We start from the raw sequence: 22432 nt of genomic DNA on the forward strand, positions 1-22432 counted from the left end.
GGTCGAATTACACTAGGGACCACCATTTGCTTCTAAAGAAACCAGGATAAAGAACTTCCTCAAGGAATGTAGTTACTTCTGATCCATCAGAAGTAACTACAATCCTTGAGAATGTTCTTTAGAAGCAAATGGCGGTCCCTGGCGGTCCCTGGTGTAACTCGACCACAGGTATGCTGGTATGTGATGGATCAAATTAATGATAGTTCCCCAGGCAACAAGCAAAGATGTCAACAACTCTTTTTCTCCTGTCCGTTTACGCGAGTCCACAGGAATTTGCAAGCGGAAGGTTCCTCCTTGAGGTCACATTGTGGCGTTATGCCTAGTCAGCTTTACTACCAAGCAACACCTATATCGACGGCAAATTAACAGGAGCCGAACATTGTCGCATAGATTATCGGTGCTGATACATAGCCAATGTTCAACCTCAAGTGGCTTGAACAACCTCATGTTAGAAGTGGCATGCTTATGCATGTTATCAATCACTGGATTGTCGGGTCAACACTCAATTATTTACAGATCACCGTCACATAGCTGGAATATTGCTGAGTGCGGCGTTAAACAACAAACAACCATATCTTTGAAAACTTTCTTTGTGCCCCAAACTGTCTTGAGGGTATTCACCAAAACCTTCCGGCAGATATATTTATCATAATGAACTTCAATTTCCTAATATAAACAAATTAGTAGAAAGTGGAATTCGTCCTATCTGTCGTAGTTGCAAATTCGACATATTTTTAGTGATCTATCAATTGCCGATATTTCCCTTGTTTTTCAATATTAAAAGATCCACTTTAAACCTCAAAAGAATGTTTCTAAATATATCCTGGTTCTTATAGACTCGTAAATTCTTTGTTTTGATGGAAACGTGAACTTGAATTAACCAGTGAGTGCCAGATTTGAAAAAAGACCATGTTGATATATGTATCCTAATGAAAGAGTAAGACAGTAGACTCACACCCTTTTCAAGGAGTGATCTTTTCCCCATAATGGACAAGTCTGATTTCCTGACTAATAAAGAATAAACCAGGATATTTGTAGCTGGGTATAAATTTCCTCTATAATGCCAAATATCCTTTTTCGAAAGAGGACCCCCACGTCTCGGTAAAACAGTTTTCGTCTGGTCCAAATTTAGCTTCACGTTCCACTTACCGAAATTCGTTTCAAGAATAATTAATTACGTCTGTAACCCATTGGCGTTGACACTAAACTAACGTCGTCAGCGAATAACAGTGAATAATTTCTAATATATCAGGAAGTAACTGGGTACAACGTTGCCATGAGACATACCTTTCCTTTGACAGTTCGCTAATGAACAATTGGTAGTGACCTTAAAGTGCATCCTTTGCCCAAACCATTTGGACAATCAGAATCGTTTACATTTAGCGTTCCTCTTTCACAAGATTTAACACCTTTATAAATATTTCTTAAGGCGTTCAGCATTTTACCATTCGGACCATAAGCTTTTAAAAGAAGCCATAAATTGTCCGATTTACTAAATCTTACGCTTTCTTAAAATCTTCAAAAAACACATAAACTCTGTGCTTCCTTTTGGTTTAACATGTCTGTACCATAGCATATAATGTAAATAGGTGGTTGGTCGTTGAATAAACCTGTCTAAAGCCGGCTTAAGTTTCTGGTACTATATTCGTTATGTTTGAGCAGAGCGTTAGTCGTTACAAAGTGTGTATGTTTGTATAAAACCGCACCAAACAATAGTCCAGCTGTATGACGGCGGTCTGTAAATAATTGATCCTGTACCAGAAAATCCAGTGATTGACATCATGAGCATCGATCCACGCAATTAGGATACGATGACATGCATCAACCAAGTCGGCGAGCCTGACCACCCGATCCCCTTAGTCGCCTCTTACGACAAGCATGGGTTGTTGAAGACCTATTCTACCCTGGATTTTGAAGGGGAGACAAACATGGAATGCTGAAGACCTTTTCTACCTTGGCAAATAAACCAAGTGATGTTTCAACGTGATTTGTGCTTAAGTTTCAGCTACCAGGCTGTAGGTCCACAGAATGCGACCTCATGCTTGGAGAACCAATGGAGTGGGATGTGCAATGTGACTCTCTCCAGGGCAACTGTATGTTGTGTTACTGGTGTAGAGTGAATGTTTGATTTGTAAGACGAGCAGCTCCACGTGCAGACGATGTACGTCTCAGCCAGCAGCAATTATTCTCTACAGACAGAGCTGCAAATGTCAATTAAAATGCCGACTTCATATTTATGTCTGTCGCGTCCAGACATTACCGGACAGGATGAGCCAGTCGTCGAAGGCACCGCAATTCACTGGGTAGAGTTACTCCCCTTTGTGTGCCAGAATCCTACGCTCGTGGATTCGAATGCCTGTTCGACCTGGTTTTTTTGTCAGCACCACACCCGTGCTCGTGGGTTTCACAATAGTAGTACATGTCGGAGACCTGTATCACTTCGGGTTTTCCTCCCAACTCACACGCCGTGATACAATTGGAATACTTCCCAAAGCGGCGGTAAAACCAACTTCACTCATAGAAAAAAAGTCTCTTATTAACAAACCTAGCGAAGAGTCGTAAAATAATTGTGAGCCAGTTGGTTCAGTATCCATTGTGAATGTCGTTAGAGGCGACTAAGGGGATCGGGTGGTCAGGCTCGCTGACTTGATTGATGCATGTCATCGTACCTCAATTGCGTGGATCAATGCTCGTGATGTCAATCACTGGATTGTCTGGTCCAGACTCGATTATTTACAGACCGCCCTCACATACCTGGAATATTGCTGGGTTTAGCGTTAAACAACAAACCAACAACAACAACTACAGCTGTTATTATCACTGTACCCCTGTGAGGGGAACTCCGGGTGGACTTGGCCTTGGCGGTAACACCCAGTTACTCCGACTCGGAAAGTAATTAGGACATAACGCAATACTGAACTGCCAAGGAACAGGAGCTTCTACCCTCCCCATGCTCACGAGCATTTCTGACTACCCTCATAATTTAGTTAGTGAGTGAGTTGGGTTTACTGCCGCTTTGAACAGTTTTTCAGTTACATCACGGCGTGTCAGCTTAATGTGGGAGGAAAGCCCGAAGCGATGCAGGTCTCAGACGTTTACCACTTCGGTGAAACCCACGAGCACGGGTATGGTGCTGACAAACTTGGAAACATAATCGGGGCGAACCGGGATTCGTACCACGATCATAGGTTTCTGGCGTGCCTAAGGGTACGCAACCCTGCACTGCGAATTGCGGTGCCTTAGACGACTGGGCCACCCGTGTCCTGTAAACTATTTAGAAAACTGGGTCAACAATCCACAAGTATTTGAAACACGAAGTAAATCCCAACCCCATGCGCAAGAAATTATTGATCCAATTGTGTAAGCCATCAGTAAGAAAAACGATGCATATTCTTTCATTATCTCAAGAAACCGCTTCTGTAGTGTAATGGTTCGATCCCCGGCCGCGTCATACCAAAAGACGTTAAAAGATGGTATTTTGTTGTTACCCTGCCTGGCGCTCGGCATTAAGGGGGACAAAACAAGGACTGGTTGGCTTGAAGTCAGTATACTGTGTCTGAGTGGGGTATTTATGTTAAACTGCGACATGGTATGTCTGTGGGCTCGCACACACACACACACACACACACACACACACACACACACACACACATTGACACACACACATTGACACACACACGCAGACGTATACGGACATACACACAGACACAGAGACATATACGGACACACACAGACACACACGCAGACACAGACATACACACGGACACACACACACACACACACACACACACACACACACACACACACACACACACACACACACTTTTACCATTCAACAAGAAATCAGGACACCATCGAACGCCAGTTGGTATAAAAAAGGAACTAGGAATCATGTCAGACTACTCCACAAGTCAATTAAGACATCCTAGCTTCTTCAAATATTTCAATGAATGGATTTAAGCTACATGTAGAATGCTAAGGCGATCGGATTAAAAGGGATTATTCAACTATTAGCTTAATTTTCTCATTTACAGTAAAGCGTTTTCCCTCGTTTGGTTATTGGACAAGGTAATAGTGACATTGTGAAAGTTAATGAAAGCAGATATGTACAACAGATATGTGTGTGTGTGTGTGTGTGTATGTCTGTTTGTGTTTGTGTGTGTGTCTGCTGTGTCCGTGTCTCTGGCTGTGTAGGTGTCCGTGTCTATATCTTTGTCTCTGTGTCTCTGTGTGTGTTCCTGTCCGTGTGTGTGTCTCTGTGTGTGTCCGTATTTGTCTCTGTGTGTATGTCTGTGCCCGTGTGTGGATGTCTATGTCTGTGTGTATGTGTGTGTCCGTGTCTGTGTGTATGTCTGTGTCTGTGTGTCTGACTCTGTGTGTGTCCGTATATGTCTCTGTGTCTGTGTGTGTCTGTCCGTATATGTCTGTGTGTGTCCGTGTCTGTGTCTGTGTGTCTGTCTCTGTGTGTGTCCGTATATGTCTCTGTGTGTATGTCTGTGCCCGTGTGTGGATGTCTATGTCTGTGTGTATGTGTCTGTCCGTGTCTGTGTGTATGTCTGTGTCTGCGTGTCTGTCTCTGTGTGTGTCCGTATATGTCTCTATGTCTGTGTGTGTGTCTGTGTGTATGTCCGTATATGTCTGCGTGTGTCTGTGTCAATGTGTGTTTGTGTGTGTGTCCGTATATGTCTCTGTGTGTCTATGTGTATGTCTGTGTGTGTGTGCATGTGACCGTATCTGTGTGTGTGTCTGTATGTGTGTGTATATGTCCGTGTGTGTATCTGTCTGTGCGTATGTATGTGTGTGTGTTTGTATGTGTGTCCGTGTCTATGTGTATGTCCGTGTCTGTAAGTATATATGTGTCTGTGTCTGTCTATGTGTACGTCTGTGTGTGTCTGTGTCAGTGTGTGTCTGTGTCTGTGTCAGTGTGTGTCTGTGTCAGTGTGTGTCTTTGTGTATGTCTGTGTCTGTGTCAGTGTGTGTCTGTGTCGGCGTGTGTCTGTGTCTGTGTCAGTGTGTGTCTGTGTCTGTGTCTGTGTGTGTCTGTGTCTGTGTCAGTGTGTGTCCGTGTCGCTGTGTGTCTGTGTCGGTGTGTGTCTGTGTCTGTGTCAGTGTGTGTCTGTGTCTGTGTCAGTGTGTGTCTGTGTCAGTGTGTGTCTGTGTGTGTCTGTGTCAGTGTGTGTCTGTGTCTGTGTGTGTCTGTGTCTGTTTCTGTGTATTTCTGAGTCTGTGTCGCTGTGTGTCGGTGTGTGTCGGTGTGTGTCTGTGTCGGTCTGTGTGTGTCTGTGTCAGTGTGTGTCTGTGTCGGTGTGTGTCTGTGTCTGTTTCTGTGTATATCTGTGTCTGTGTCGGTGTGTGTCTGTGTCGCTCTGTGTCTGTCTGTGTCGCTGTGTGTCTGTGTCTGTGTGTGTCTGTGTCGGTGCGTGTCTGTGTCTGTGTCAGTGTGTGTCTGTGTCTGTGTCGGTGTGTGTCTGTGTCTGTGTCTGTCTGTGTGTGTCGGTCTGTGTCTGTGTCGGTGTGTGTCTGTGTCGGTGTGTGTCTGTGTCAATGTCGCTGTGTGCTGGTGTGTGTCTGTGTCTGTGTCGGTGTGTGTCTGTGTCAGTGTCGCTGTGTGCTGGTGTGTGTCTGTGTCTGTGTCGGTGTGTGTATGTGTCTGTGTCGCTGTGTGTCGGTGTGTGTCTGTGTCTGTGTCGGTGTTTGTCTGTGTCTGTCTGTGTCGCTGTGTGTCTGTGTGTGTCTGTGTCTGTTATCCCAAGTAAACTCCATCGCCACTACCCTCTCTCCTGGCAGAGCATCTGTTTCACTTAGGTACTCTCGCACTACATCCACGGAAAATGAATCACCATTTAGTTAAAAAAAAAGTCGGTTTGTTGGTGCCTTAGGAAATAGATTAACTTTGCCATGGTAACCCGGCAAATATGCTCCCTTTCGACACGCGAGGAAAATCACTTGATGTTCATGAACACTGGTAGTGAGAAAGCGCTCCTAGATGGCTGTACCCTCTCCGTTTAGGTACCATTAGGCAGGGACATCCATGTCGACGTCTATTTCTTTCACAGCCGCGTCTCTCTTAATAACCTGCACACGCATGTATCGGGGGGACTTGATGTATTTCCTTGTTTAATGAATAGCTGTCGTGTCAGAAGAGTATTTTGTTTTTGAAATAATTATTCCAGTGTAAACCATACATCCCTTAGTAATGGGAATCATTGCTTGAGATGTTTATAGCATTGGGATATATTACGACTCAGATCAAGATTCATTTATTTGTCTAATTATTTATCTGGTTTGCCAACGCTTAAACATGGTTGTAAAACATTCGTCTTTTTAAGCAAATGACTGATTCGAATTGTGCCTCTGGTCACACCGCTGGGTACCCAATAGGATTAGAAGGTAATTTGACGCAAACCAATACTGTCTGTATACTCCCCACGGAGCTGAGAATGACAATTTGAATGGGTATACCCAGTGCTTGGAGCATGCGTTTGTGTTTCAGCTGATCCCGCAGAGCTGACTAGGCAGATAGACTTCTGGATTGACAGCAGGTCTTAGACGTTGAGTACATATTGATTGTGTGATGTAGCAAATTAGTGTTCGTTTTTAGCTAGGTTTGTAGGCAGCGATGATTAAGTAAATGTATCCCAACAATATTCATGACGTATCCAAACAACATGACATATCCAAACAATATTCATGACGTATCCAAACAATATTCATGACGCATCCAAACAATATTCATGACGTATCCAAACAATATTTATGACGTATCCAAACAATATTCAACACGTATCCAAACAATATTTATGACATATCCAAACAATATTCAGGACGTATCCTAACAACATGACGTATCCAAACAATATTCATGACGTATTCTAACAACATGATGTATCCAAACAATATTCATGACGTATCCAAACATTATGACGTATCCAAACAACATTCATGAAGCATCCAAACAATGTTCATGACGTATCCAAACAATATTCATGAAGTATCCAAACAACATGACGTATTCAAACAATTTTCATGACGCATCCAAACAACATTCATAACATATCCAAACAATATTCATGGCATATCCAAACAATATTCATGACATATCCAAACAATATTCATGACGTATCCAAACAATATTCATGACGTTTCCAAACAACATGACATATCCAAACAATATTCATGACGCATCCAAACAATATTCATGACGCATCCAAACAATATTCATGACGTATCCAAACAATATTTATGACGTATCAAAACAATATTCATGACGTATCCAAACAACATAACATATCCGAATAATATTCATAACGCATCCAAACAACATTCAACACGTATCCAAACACTATTTATGACATATCCAAACAATATTCATGACGTATCCAACCTGTATTCATAGCGTATCAAAACAATATTCATGACGTACCCAAACAACATTCATGGCGTATCCAAACAATGTGCATGACGTATCCAAACAATATTCATGACGTATGCAAACAACATGACATATCCACACAATATTTATGTCGTATCCAAACAATATTCATGTTGTATCCTAAAAACATGGCGTATCCAAACAATATTCATAACGTATCCAAACACCATTCATAACATATCCAAACAATATTCATGTCGTATCCTAACAACATGACGTATCCAAACAATATTCATAACGTATCCAAACACCATTCATAACATATCCAAACAATATTCATGACGTATCCAAACAATATTCATATCGTATCCAAACAATATTCATGGCGTATCCAAACAATAGTCATGACGTATCCTAACAATAGTCATGACGTACCAATTATATGGACGGTATCTAAACAATATATATACGATGTATCCAACTATATGGGCGGTATCCAACTACAGGAACGGTATACAACGACATGGACGGTATAAAACTACATGGACGGTATTCAACTACATGGACGGTATACAAAATAACAATTCTCTTGACGTAATCCCGTGGTGTTCACTTTAAACTCTCTCCGTCGGAGCCCCGTGGCACAAGGCGATCTTCGAAGGTATTAACTCTATACACAGATTGATGATAGTCGTTGCCCTAAGATCTCTTTATGGAAACTTACAGAGGGCTGTTACGTAATGTTCATATGTGGAGTGCAAAACTCCTTTAGATCTTGCTCTGTGTGGCGGCTTGACTTAAAGCCATTTTGATTGGTCTGTTGTTGCAGATTGACCTTTCATTTTCAGGGAGGTTTAGTCCCGAGAAATGCCACAGGCTTTCAAGGAACTTTGATGAAGAAGGTTGATTTTCCAAATGCACATTGTGTTAGCTGACTTGACGAGAAATCGAATGCAAGGCAGATTACATATGTGACATGATAGGGAAACATGTCGTAATAGCCGGGTCCGATGACAGACCCCACTTAGATAGAATGGCGTCTTGATTCATAAGGAGGAATGCTATTTATGAAGTGAAAAATACATATTTGTTAGATATGAATGTTTATCATCCAAAAACATACTGGCTACCACAGGAGATATCGCTTGGGTAAGATCAAGCTATTGTAGATATCGCTGCAATGAAATTGCACCACAATGCTTTGCAGACCATTGTGACGTCATTGGTTTCCATGACGTCATAATCAAATGACATCACTAATGGCTCTGCTACTGCTACTTTTTACGCTTCAGACACTGTTTGTTACTGTCTACAAACTGGAGAAGTTGAAAGAATGATGTTGGATGATAGATAATATCTCAACACTCGTTGATATATTTGATGTCAAATACTCGGGTGAGATTCTCTATATATATCACTCAATCTCTAAGTTAGTTGATAATACCAAAGCAGTTTACCTTAAGTGTGCCCACCTACCTTCAGTTTTCAAAGCACGTTGCAACAACATACCGGAAATGTAAGCACCAAACTACAATAAAAGTGTGACAAGCTCCCAAACATAGGTTCTTTTGCAAAACAATGCATTGGTCAGGACATCCACATCTGAATCCATACCAAACTACTATTGTCCGCTGACTATCAAAATCCGTGACACGTATGTCTACTGATGGCGCACATTTAAGCTTGCACGAGTCGTGGCATTAACCAGATGAGCTGCCGAGAAACGTTCTGTCTTGCTACCCTTGGAATTTCTGAGGTGGGCCAGAAGTCTGTTCTGAAACTTGAGCCCATAACCACGTCTCATCAAGACGTCCTAAGCATGTTAAAAAGGAGTTAGGTAATGACTGTATCTAAGAGGCCAGTTCCTATTTGTGATGTAATGCAGAAGTTCCTTGAACCTGTTGATGCTGGAAGTAGAATCAAGATCCCCGAAGGGAAGATTAGAGTGATTACTTCGGCTTGAAACACGTTATGTTTCTTAAAATAATTTCTATAAAAATTTGTAGTAGAACTTGTTGTCCAGTAAGTTTTACTTGTAAAAATATAAAATGTCAACGTCAGAGAACAACAGTCTCGATTACCCGCAAAAAAAAAACATTCGCGAAAGGCAAAATAGGGGTAAAAATGTGAATGGATCACTGAAAATCAGTGATGACACATGGTTTTTGCCAAAAGGTAAGCATATCCTGCAATACGGTAGCACCCGCCAGTCGCACAAGTTGCACTATTAGTAAGCGTGTGTTGCCTGACGCTCGTTCAGAAAGACCAATGAAGGCATGGCTCGGAATTAACTGCAATGACAATAACGTGACGCCACCATACTGTTTTAACTTGTTAGAACAAGAGGTATTATGAACCACTCCGTGTGGACGGGCCTTGTAATCCATGACGTTAGGACCACCTTGTTGTGTCAGAGGAACAAGCATGGTGATTCCTTCTCTGTGGAGTCCACCACGTCCAATGATCGCAAGACAGATCTACGGCCAACCAAAGGCCACCCAATATCACCAAGCTTCAACCTCCACAATGCATGCTGGTACGTTATAGTGAATAGACTAATCTGTTAAACAGGCATTTTGATTTCGCCAACGGTAGGTCCTCTAGTTGCGACACTGATTTACAAGAGTCCTTTGCTGGTGATGGTGTAATCTGTGGAGTGAGTGTGTGTGGTGGCAGTATGGAGTCTATTTCCAACAGTCTTGGTAAAAGCTCTGGTCCCTTCCACCCTTACACAATCAATCTAGACAGGCCTTGCTGTGCTGAAACTATTGCTCAGGACGAGTGCAGTTAATTACAAAAGTGGCCATGATACTATTGACAATAGCGGACGTGCTTCAGCTGTTGTAGTGCTGGTGACAAAAGCGGAGGTGCTTTAGCTGTTGTAGTGCTGGTGACAATAGCGGACGTGCTTTAGCTGTTGTAGTGCTGGTGACAAAAGCGGAGGTGCTTCAGCTGTTGTAGTGCTGGTGACAATAGCGGACGTGCTTTAGCTGTTGTAATAATACTCAAGACAATAGCGGGCGTGTTTTAGCTTTTGTAGTGTTGGTGACAATAGCGGACGTGCTTTAGCTGTTGTAATAATACTCTTGACAATAGCGGGCGTGATTTAGCTGTTGTAGTGCTGTTGACAATAGCGGGCATGCTTTAGCTGTTGCAGTGCTTGTGACAATAACGGAAGTGCTTTAGCTGTTGTAATACTACCCTTGACAATAGCGGACGTGCTTTAGCTGTTGTAATAATACTCTAGACAATAGCGGGCGGGCTTTAGCTTTTGTAGTGCTGTTGACAATAGTGCTTCAGCTGTTGAAATGTAAATAATAAATAATGCAATAGTGGGCGAGATATTTGTCTTGAAATGCCCCTGACAATAATGGCCACGATACAGCTGTTGTAATGTGTCTGATAATGATTATCATGATACAGCTGTTGTAATGTGTCTGAGTGAGTGTGAGTGAGTATGGTTTTACGCCGCGTTTAGCAATATTCCAGCAATATCACGGCGGGGCCACCAAAAATGGGCTTCACACAATGTACCCATGTCGGGAATCGAACCCGGGTCTTCGGCGTGACGAGTAAACACTTTAACCACTAGGCTACCCGACCGACCCTGTAATGTGTCTGACAATGTTGTCCACGATACAGCTGTTGTAATGTGTCTGACAATGATTATCATGATACAGCTTCTGTAATGTGTCTGATAGTGATTATCATGATACAGCTGTTGTAATGTGTCTGACAATGATGGTCACGATACAGCTGTTGTAATGTGTCTGACAATGATGGCCACGATGCAGCTGTTGTAATGTGTCTGACTGTGATGGCCACGATACAGCTGTAGTAATGTGCCTGACTGTGATAGCCACGATACAGCTGTTGTAATGTGTCTGACTGTGATACCCACGAAACAGCTGTTGTTATGTGTCTGACAATGATTATCACGATACAGCTGTTGTAATGTGTCTGACAATGATGTACACGATACAGCTGTTGTAATGTGTCCGACTCATATTTCCATGATACAGCTGCTGTAATGTATGTGTCAATTATGGTCACGATACAGCTGTTGTAATGTGTCTGACAATGATTATCACGATACAGCTGTTGTAATGTGTCTGACAATGATGGCCACGATACAGCTGTTGTAATGTATCTGACAATGATTATCACGATACAGCTGTTGTAATGTGCCTGACTGTGATAGCCACGATACAGCTGTTGTAATGTGTCTGACTGTGATAGCCACGATACAGCTGTTGTAATGTGTGTGACAATGATGGACACGATACAGCTGTTGTAATGTGTCTGACAATGATGGCCACGATACAGCTGTTGTAATGTGTCTGACAATGATTATCACGATACAGCTGTTGTAATGTGTCTGACAATGATGTCCACAATACAGCTGTTGTAATGTGTCTGACTGTGATGTCCACGATACAGCTGTTGTAGTGTGCCTGACTGTGATAGCCACGATACAGCTGTTGTAATGTGCCTGACTGTGATAGCCACGATACAGCTGTTGTAATGTGTGTGACAATGATGGCCATGAGACAGCTGTTGTAATGTGTCTGACAATGATGGCCATGAGACAGCTGTTGTAATGTGTCTGACAATGATGGCCACGATACAGCTGTTGTAATGTGTCTGACTGTGATGGCCACGATACAGCTGTAGTAATGTGCCTGACAATGATGGTCACGATACAGCTGTTGTAATGTATCTGACAATGATGGTCACGATACAGCTGTTGTAATGTGTCTGACAATGATGGCCACGATACAGCTGTTGTAATGTGTCTGACTGTGATGGCCACGATACAGCTGTAGTAATGTGCCTGACAATGATGGTCACGATACAGCTGTTGTAATGTGTCTGACAATGATGGTCACGATACAGCTGTTGTTATGTGTCTGACAATGATGGCCACGATACAGCTGTTGTAATGTATCTGACAATGATTATCACGATACAGCTGTTGTAATGTGCCTGACTGTGATAGCCACGATACAGCTGTTGTAATGTGTCTGACTGTGATGTCCACGATACAGCTGTTGTAATGTGTGTGTCAATGATGGACACGATACAGCTGTTGTAATGTGTCAGACAATGATGGCCACGATACAGCTGTTGTAATTTATCTGACAATGATTATCACGATACAGTTGTTGTAATGTGTCTGACAATGATAGCCACGATACAGCTGCTGTAATGTGCCTGACTGTGATGTCCACGATACAGCTGTTGTAATGTGCCTGACTGTGATAGCCACGATACAGCTGTTGTAATGTGCCTGACCGTGATAGCCACGATACAGCTGTTGTAATGTGCCTGACCGTGATAGCCACGATACAGCTGTTGTAATGTGTGTGTCAATGATGGTCACGATACAGCTGTTGTAATGTGTCTGACAATGATGGCCATGATATAGCTGCTTTTATGTTTCTGACATTTTATGAAATTGAATCTGGAAATATCGCTCACAACAGCGTCAGCTCTTATTCCTTTCTGTTTTAAATGTAACAAGTTAAAAAACGACCAGTGACAGAAAAAGACCAGACACTTGGTGATCACCGATCATAATGATAACTTCATTCTTCACCCGCACAGCTCAATAGTCTTAAACCGTTCCCTGGCAACTATTAGTCAATTTCTTCTAGCTTTCACTGACTGCTTAGGTTTCTCGAAACTGTGTTTAATCGCATTCCGTTGTTACCGTTTTAGCATATGAAACACGTGTTTACGATTATGATATAATATAAAACACAACTCACACTCCTAACAGACGGTATATGATGGCACCATTCCCTATGTCATTAACCAGGGGTACATTACAGTCGCTGTGTGGAGTCAAATCTCGTTTGGCTGTGCGGTTCGGTATTAAACACGTTTCCGAACTATCGAACCAGTCGGCAGTGTAGAAGCAACGCTTTGGTGCCAGTCTTTTCTCCAGGAAGGGTGCGTTGGGCCTAATGAAGTCAGATCTCAAGAGACTTCCTTGTACTCCATGTTTTCTTTTCGCTTCATCTGGATGGCGGTCAGTGGACTTCCGGCCCATCGTATTAGTACAGGGCAGCGTGGATAATTCCTTCTCATAGGTCAGCCTTTGTAGTTTACGTTGATCACGGCTTTCCGGTCGGCTTGCTTCAGAACCATGCTTAGCACTCGTTCTACAGACTGACATAGAGTCTTTGAAATCTTTTATTACGAATGCAATTCCCTCCTCTAACTTTGTTTGATGCTGACGCTGATCATTTTCACCGCATTTAAGCATTTTACAACCATGGAATTTGTTTCGTGGGATAATCGAGACTAGCGTTTTTATTTCTGGCGTTGTAAACTCAAATTTGGACGAGAGCTGGCTGAACTTGCTTTTTAATAAGAAACATAGGTTCTGGTTTAATTGTGAAAGACTACCCTTTCTCATTTTCCAGCCATGACACCGTTTGTGTCAGCTGTAAATATACCTTTCAGCGCGATGCCTAGCCTCTGAAGGGAACAGACGCCTACGTGGTCTAGTGGTGGAGCGTCCTCCCGGAGAGCGGAAGGTCCAATGTTTGATCCAGGTCGCGTCATACCAAAAGACGTAAAAAGATGGTATTTGTTTTTACCATGTCTGGCACTCGGCATTAAGGGGCTAAAACAAGGCATGGTCGGCTCGGGGTCAGTATACTGTGTCTGAGGATTCTGCGGCATTGTATCTCAGTGGGCTTGCACTATAACGTCGGCATCAGGCCGGTCTAGTACATATACACAAACACGCACGCACGCACACGCTTACGTGCATGCACGTCGCTATATAATTGCAACAATGTTGGACGCGACGTTAATCCACATTTCACCTCACCTCGAAAGGGAACAAAAGTGGTCATGCCAGCGGAAACCTCAAATTCAATTTTGATATTTCTTCACATTTTCAAATGTTGTTGCCCACGGATCCGTGAATTAAATGTTTTCCTCCAGGTAGAGTCATCCGACTTTTACTCCTCATTCAGAACAACTCGACATTCTCTGTGACCTCCAAGACGATAGTTCCCGAATGTTATAAAGGGTCTCTCTAATCACGTGACCCTTTACCACCCTACGTTTGTCTGTGACTGGCTTGTTCGAAGCCGGGGGTGATAAGAAGGCGTAATTAACTGAGTCGGGTCTCGACACGCGCAGGGTCGGTCGGCAGACAACTCTCGGTCTCGCCCTTCTGGCGATATAACGCTCACGCGCAATCGATAACCAACAGAAGAGGCACTCCTTGAGTTCTACTCATACAGTAATGTTGAAACATAAAAAAGATTGTGTAATAAATCTGTTTTGTATTTAAACAAGTTGTAAAAGTGAAATGATTCTAAGTTTATTGCCAGTCCATGCTCAGTGTGAAGATGTAAAGATAGAATTACGTTAAATCATATAGAGTTAAACCTTGTTAATCCAGAAATATCGCTGCTTGTACAATTCTTGGATCAGTGGACTCCTTGGATTTGATACAGCTTATCCTCACAGTATCCGCCATACACCTGTCACATTTTTACCTAAATCTAACGTAGTTTTTGTTTTACTTCGGATGTATTTTATGTAAATAGTCTCTCGTAGTTCCTCATGGAACTGCCGCATATTTCAATGTAGCTTCTTTTTTTATCATAAGTTGAAGTGAGACCTAAATAAACTCTCTGTCTGTCTGTGGTCTTTCCGGAATAAGAGAGCAGTGACTACACCAGCTTATATGTGCTTCGTTCGAGTGTATATCGACAGCCATTTATAGGCGATGAATCATGATTTGTCTGTCAAAGAACTTTAAAAAAAGGTCAGTAAAATGACCATCGATATCTCATTTCCAGTTTACTGCGACTGTTTAAAAGATGTTTTTGAAAGCAGCATATTATCTCTTAACTTAAAACATGAAAAGACAAACCATTTTGGCTGCTCATTAGCAATAAAAGGGACTGTCTGAATATTTCATGAATACAACAAAGAAACGATAATTGAAAATGTAAGGGTTTTTTTCAACGTGTAAGGTGTCTTGTGACGTTGCTATGATGTTGGCGGAGTCACTCCTACTGCCAACTTTGAGTTGCGTAACCCTTAAGGCAACGCTGTCTGATCGATTTATTGATCTCCTTACCAGAAATCTGCCAAACTTGATAGTCGTAAAGAGAGCGTTGAAAGCTTTGTCATATAGTACGACGCACTAAAACATCCGGCCGCGCTGCTAATTGATTCAAGCTGTTCTAATCCTGTAGCTTATCTGAAGAAACGCCACCTCGAGTGGCGAGTTAGCAGTAAGTTAGATTAGTCGTTTATAGGTCGAGGTCAGAGTTGGAGCGGGTGAAGTCTGTGAACTTGTCAGTCTACCGTGTTAGCGAGAGTAAGTAGGGGCAGTGAGTGTAAGGATGTTGTTTTACGCCGCATTCAGCAATCCTTCTACGATGTAAGTGAGTGAGTATGGTGTAACGCCTCCTTTGGCAATAGTCCAGTTGTGTCACGGCGGGGATCTCCAGAAACAGACTTGACACATTTTCCCCACTATGGGAATCGAACCCGGGCCTTCGGCGAGCGAAGCGAACGCTTTAACCACTAGGCTACCCTGCCGGCCTTTCTGCTATGTCACTGAGGCCTCTACATAGTCAGGACAAAACAATATATTACACTCGTGTTTCGTTGAGCTCGAGAGCCTTCGATAACGTATGGAGAACTGACTCGGGAAGAAAATAATTGACCAGAAGTATAGATGGAAAGTGTTTAAGAATCACTCATTAAATGTAGCAGCCCACCAGCCAGGTTAATAATAACCACGCAATATTTCCCATGATGCAGTGGGGTACGACAAGGTGACTATCCATCTCCAGTCTTGTTTGCACTTTATTGAAATGACTTTCTTCGTTCTATAACATAATGTTATAGCATTAATCTCAAACTTGATTGTAATCAGAATTTTTCTCGATATGTTCTTCAAACTGATCATTTTGCTATATGCTGATGACACAGTTATTGGCTGACAACAAAAATATTTACAATTAGCCACTGACTTTGGACTCTACTTTTCTGAGGGGAAACTTAAGATGAAATTATATAAAACTATACTAATATTTAGAGGTGCGAAGAACGATTATCAAAATATAGTTTTGTTACATGATGCGACTTTGGAGGATGCTGCTAGTTTTAAATATCTTGAACAAGTTATCTTCATGTACACTTGCTGAATCAAAGAAGCATTGTGCGGAAAGGGTTTGAAAGCAATGCTGTACCTATGGTCAGAATCAAGACATCACAGCTTGCTAAACGATGTCAGTTTAGATACATTCATGCCCTTGTCGCCCCCATTACAAAAGACAGCTGAGAAATATGGGGTATGAAAATGTCCATCTCAACTGTATTCGCATAAGTATTGTCTGTTAAAAAGTACACACCTCTGTATAAGCGGTGTGGGGCAATAGGTATGTCATTATCTGCTCAGTAGGTATATCTTACTGTGCACGACTTTTTTAGGGTATATCGATAAAAAATGTACCAATTGTTAATGAATAGATATCAGAAGAATGAAAGGTAACTAAGTTGGCTTGGTACATAGTAACTATTGTTATAGTTAATGTGTAAAATGAGACAGTTTGTAAAATGACTGATTTTGTCACTGACGCAATATTTACAAAACGCCGAAATTTTAAGAAGTTTAATAGGGCTTAGCATCACAATATACAAATTATGCCATGATTAGAAGCCAAGAAATGCGAAATAAATATACATTGAGTTACGTTTTCTTTTAATCCTATCATTTTTAGTCACTGGGTAATAAAGTAGAACAATGTTTGGAATTCGATATCATGATATAATAAATCGAAAAATAACTGTAAAATGACAGAAGTATTTTGGCGTTTTGTAAACTGCTTAAGTGAAAATTTCAGTCATTTTACAAATTGACTGATTATATTACACCGACAACTGTCTGACTGATCAACATAACCAAGAGAGAAATTATTTTACTACACTGAGAATCATTAATAATTAGTCTACTGCATTTCAGAACTTCATATCACCGCCTGTCTAAAGAAAAATCATGCAGGAGCTATATATCTGTTGAAAACAGGAAAATGTATTTTGTAACAATCTGATATAGGCGATGAACTCCACTACTTATTTATTGTGACCAGTTGAATCAGGACAGGTAATTGTACTTATGTAACGTGTTTGCGTGCGTGTGTGTGTGTGCGTGCGTGCATGTGGTGTGTTACTATGTTGTGTGTCTGTGTGTCGTGTGTGCGTCTATGTGAGGCTGTGTGTGTGTGTGTCTATATGTGTGGTGTATGTCTGTGTTTGTGTGTAGTGTGTGTATGTGTGTGTGCGTGTCTCTCTGTGTGGTGTGTGTCTGTGTTTGTGTGTAGTGTGTGTATGTGTGTGTGCGTGTCTCTGTGTGTGGTGTGTTACTATGTTGTGTGTGTCTGTGTGTGTCTATGTGATGCTGAGTGTGTGTCTATATGTGTGGTGTGTGTCTGTGTTTGTGTGTAGTGTGTGTATGTGTGTGTGCGTGCGTGCGTGCGTGCGTGTGCGTGTGTGTGCGTGTGTGTGATTGTTGTCTGCACATAATCATACCAGAGAGCCAGTGGTTGAGCAACGTCCTAGACCGTCTGGGAATGATGACGTATTATCAGCCCCGTCACACTTGTGTCCATCCGATCCTCATTAGCCGACCCTTACGACAAGCACGGGCTAATGAGGACCTATTCTGAAGGCACGTAATCAGCCTTGCAGATCACACACTGTAGCCACCCTCATTATGGACAATCCCACGGTGGAGGCGGGGCCGGGGTGGGGAACGTGCCTGGGGGTGGGGGTCAGGGATATATAGGGACCCAGAGAAAGAGAGTTGGGTATGTCGAACAACATTAGGTACATACATGTTCGCACTGTAAAACCTCTGACCATCTTACATAACCTGTCCAATTATCCGCCACGTTGGTTCGGAAATAACAGTAGCTCGATACATATGTATTTTACAGAGATTTAGTATTTTCAAGTGCGAAATAAACAACGACGGCCAATCAGCGACTTTGAAATAGGAAAGAGAACAAGCTCCATTATTTGATACGGAAATCTCAAAAAGGGAAATACAAGAAACAATTTCCATAAATATAAGGAATCTCTGCTAAAACCAGGGTCAATTGTTCGATTCTAACTATATCATAAGCACGTGTGAATGATATGAATCACTATCAAATAGCGTTGAATAGGTGTTCTGAAAGAGGTGAACATATCCTGCCCCACCGATTGCACACGTCACAAACACATGCAAAGGCAAGTCAACTGTTCATCTTATACCTATGGTATGAGTCAAATAAGGAATTGCATCGGACATTTTTGTCACTGATGCATCAAATTAGGAAAAGTCGCCAACATGACAACCATAAAAAGGCCTTCAATGTTGAAACCCCGATCAAACAACTTTTGAGCAACAGTCGCATGACACTCATTGAAATCTGCCTTTAAAGTTTTGAAGTGTAAACACCAAAGCCTGGAGCTGTTTGAATATTGCTTGACATAAAGGGAATGGTGACGTCATCCCCCTTGTCTTACAATCTTGTGCATACTTCTTTGCCAGTCTGAATCTTCATGCATGTATTACTACGTATCCACTTCCAACTTGAGACCGCCTCCGTGGTCTAGTGGTAGAACGTCCGCCCGGAGAGCGGAAGGTCCGGGGTTCAATCCCCGGCCGCGTCATACCAAAAGACGTTAAAATATGGTACTTGTTGTTACCCTGTCTGGCGCTCGGCATTAAGGGGCTAAAACAAGGACTGGTCGGCTCGGAGTCAGTATACTGTGTCTGAGTGGGGTATTCATGTTAAACTGCGGCATGGTATCTCAGTGAGCTAGCACTATGAATCGGCATCAGTCCGGACTAGTACAAGCAGCCACACAAACACACACACGTACATGCACATCGCTATATAAGTGCAATAATCTTGGACGCGACGTTAAACCCCATTTCACCTCACCTCACTTCCTACTTGAAACAATAAGTTAATCTATACGTAAAATCTATACGTAAAATAATTCAGTGTGAAATCAATACATAACAAACAAATGTTATACACTTAACAAGTGTATTATAAAATTAACAAGGTTTACAAATCATTTCAAACTACTGCACAACAATTGCAATGACAGGATGCAATAACGTGGCAGTACAAAATTCAATGGAAGCATATTTTCAATGACAGTATGAAATATAATAGCAGTGGTAACAATATTCACCTTGCAGCAACACATGTCAAGCTTCCAAAAAAGGCCTAGGCTTTATATCCAGGATAAAAAAAAACAATTATCAAACATCAGCTCTTCTAGACGTCATATGAGATGTGAGACGCATGCACTGATCCATTTATATCGTCTAAATACCTTCTAGTAGATTCCAGGCAGTGCTGGAATAGTCTAGCTGTTCTAGAGAACATTCCAGATCACACTTGACTCCAGAAGCATCTAAATGTAGTAACTTTCACAAAACTACTTACATTAAATTGTACTACATTCCTGACAACTAACCATTGTCAAAACACCATGCTATATGAACTTCTACTGAATCTCAACAGAAACAATGTGCTACAATTACAACAATAAATTACACTGTCATAACACACTCTCCCCTTTCGGAAAAAAAAGTTTGAACATAGTGAGAAATGTCTTTGCTAATTAAAATACAATATGTTCATCACACAATAGTAAACAATATACAAGTAAATTATCAGATCCTTTTACATACATGCAAACTCATGTTTGCACTCAAAACTGATGACATCCAAGCACCGTGATATTGTATCAGCAATAATGTGGTCTTTGCTCTTAAAATGTCAGAAGCCCTAATACAATTCCTGCTAAGACAAGCGCCAGTGCATCAAGCGCTGGTTTCTGTTCTTCATTTTATGAAGAGAAATCAGTGGATTGTGGTCAGTGTGCACTTGAATATGAAACAATGTACACAAATACACTTCAAATTGTTGCAACGCTAATAATAGGACAGGGGTTTCTTTTTCAATGTTTTTTCAACGATGGACTAATTTATCTGATGGTTGTCACATTTTTGTGAATAATAACAAACAGGAGGATCAAAGCCTGATGCACCTTCTTGCAACAAGACAGCCCCAGCACTAATGTCCTTAGCTGCCAATCTGAAAGGTTTAAACAATTGGAGCTTGGAGAACAGGAGAATTCATGAGAATGGCTTTAAATTTTCCCAAAGCAGCCTGACAAATTTCACCTTTTTTCCCACCCTCAAGAACAGCTGAAATGTCATGTTGAGACGCTGGAATGTGGTTGGAACGTTCTAGAACCCATATGGAATCACTTTGTATTGATAAAGTCAACCTGGAGTCACAAAAGCTGAGACCCGTTTGGCACACTCAGTCAGAGGAATCTGCTAATACCCCTTCATTAGGTCAAACTTGCTGACGTACTTTGCTTGACATGTCGATGCTGTCATCAATTCTTGGCAGTCGGTAAGAGTCAGTTTTAGAAACAGCGTCCTACCGTTTCATGATCTATAACAACCATCAGACTTCGGCCCAAGTATGCAAGGTGAACTCCAGTCACTATGACTTGGTTCAATAAAGTCAGTATTGAACTTCCTTTTTCAGAGCTTCAAGCTTTTTATATTTTGTTATTTTGTCATGATGATATTCACAGTCAATGCTGTTATTTTACATTTACTTTTCGATGAACACAGATGAGGACATGATAAGGCATAGGCAACTTCTTATAGTGCACAATACTATATATCTTTCATTAGTCTATACATAGAAAATTAAATCAGAAAAAGTCCCAAAGCAATATTCATATTATGTTAGAAAAAAAGACTTCCTGGTTGAGTAGTGTATGTATAATTGATTGACCAGAAAAAGTAGAAATAGTCAGATTTGCATATAGAGATATATATACATTTTGAACTATCACATAGCACCTAACGATTTCATTCTTTATTTATATGAAAAAGGGTACTTTTTTGTACTTCATCTGAAAATTATTTGTTTAACTAGTAAAGTTATGTTTGGCTTTGATAAGGTGAAAGTAATGTCTTGTGGTGTTAGTATCCAGTTTTCAATGTCTTTCCAAAAAGTATTAACAGCATCACAATCCCCAGGAAGGTGTTCTATAGTTTACAAAAACTACATATGTGTCAGGTGTGTCAGGTGTGTCAGGTGTGTCAGTATATCTTATATCTTAAACAAAATTTATTGTTGGAAATATATTGTGCATTTTTTTCATTGTAACCAAATCCAACCTGAACTCAGTATACATTTTAATGGTATAATATTGAAAATTTCCCTCCTTATCTGTAAAATCTTTCAGGACCTTATCTTCATATTTTTTGTGACAAGGTAGTCTAGTAAACCTTCAGTTAAGAAGAATATTGTAATATTTATCCGTACCTTCTTTTTTCAAAACCGATAGGTTTTAAGGAAATATAGGATTGGATAGCTTTTCTTTAAAATGTCTAAAATTAAGCTTTTTCATGAAATCATCAATAGTTTTCTTAATGCCTTCGTATTTCAGAAAATGTATGTGAAGTATAGAAAATGCCATTTTCATTTATCAAATTGTTAACAAAAAATATTCCTTTTTCATAACAATGGTTATACCTAAACAATCTTTATATCAATATTATGCAACATTGATTGTGATTGTATTTCGGATTCTTACACAGCGATGTAACGTCTTTGCAAACCATATTTGTTTATCAATATAGGAACTACTCACATGCAAAACGAGAGGCCTTTCAGCAAGCATTTTAACAAAAACGACAGCCCACTTTTTATTATCAAATATTACCTTATTAATTCAACTAACATTTTGGACAGTGATAGTTTCTATACTTTTTGATACCTTAATACAAATGTTTGTAGATATTTAATGGCATCGGTTGATGGATTTGGCAATCCCGAAAAGAGATGATTTGATTCAGGTGACACGAAGGATTTCAATACCGCATTTCTTCCAATAGGTGTGAGTGTCCGAACCTGCCATACGTTGATTTCCTTTTGCATCATATTTAGTTTGTCTTCTTAGTATTTTTCTTCCATATTT

The sequence above is a fragment of the Haliotis cracherodii genome, unplaced genomic scaffold (genome assembly GCF_022045235.1).
Source record: "Haliotis cracherodii isolate W230 unplaced genomic scaffold, xgHalCrac1.p SCAF_5, whole genome shotgun sequence".
In the NCBI taxonomy this organism is placed as follows: Eukaryota; Metazoa; Mollusca; class Gastropoda; order Lepetellida; family Haliotidae; genus Haliotis; species Haliotis cracherodii.